This window comes from Etheostoma spectabile, chromosome 3, assembly GCF_008692095.1.
Source record: "Etheostoma spectabile isolate EspeVRDwgs_2016 chromosome 3, UIUC_Espe_1.0, whole genome shotgun sequence".
NCBI lineage: Eukaryota > Metazoa > Chordata > Actinopteri > Perciformes > Percidae > Etheostoma > Etheostoma spectabile.
Genome location: NC_045735.1, coordinates 7,315,324 through 7,315,906, shown reverse-complemented (window position 1 = coordinate 7,315,906; position 583 = coordinate 7,315,324). Strand labels below are relative to the sequence as shown.

At 45.1% G+C, this 583-nt stretch overlaps 1 protein-coding gene across 2 annotated transcripts in view; it reads left to right on the top strand.

Moving 5' to 3' along the window:
* The window catches only part of si:ch211-11n16.2 (zinc finger FYVE domain-containing protein 1), a 10,368-nt gene that overhangs the window by 2,609 nt on the left and 7,176 nt on the right, over positions 1 to 583 (top strand). The gene's annotated exons all lie outside the window — the stretch shown is intronic.

Below are 583 nucleotides of genomic sequence, written 5' to 3'. Positions count from 1 at the left end.
TGATGTGGTGGATGGAGGGGTTCGAGTTATGATGCGGGCAGCTAAATTCTGGACCAATTGAAGTTTATGGAAGGATTTGTGAGTGAGACCGAAGAGGAGAGAGTTTCAGTAATCCAGACAGAAAGTGACGAGACTGTAGACAAGGATGGCGGCAGTGTGTGTGTGTGTGGGGGGGCAGACCGGGTAATGTTATTGACATGGGGGTGAAAAGGATAGTGTGTTGTCAAGGATGACACCTGGACTCTCAACCTTAAGGGTGAGACGGAACTGTTATCAATAGTGAGATAAAAACTGTCTGTCAGTTTTGGAAAGAGTGGATTTAATGCCAATGAGGAGAACCTCTGTTTAATTACTGTTTACTTTGAGGTGAGCCAGGTTTTTATTTCAGAAATGCAATCTGTAAGGGAGGAGGACTCAGGTCGAGGATGATGAGGATGATGAGGAGTCCAGAATTAGCTGCCATTAGGTGAGTTTCACGAGTGCTGTTTCAGTGCTATAGAAAGGGCGGAACCGGACTGGAACTATTCATTCAGGTTATTGTGGGATAGGTGAGAATGGAGTTGAGAGGCAACTGTTTTTTCAA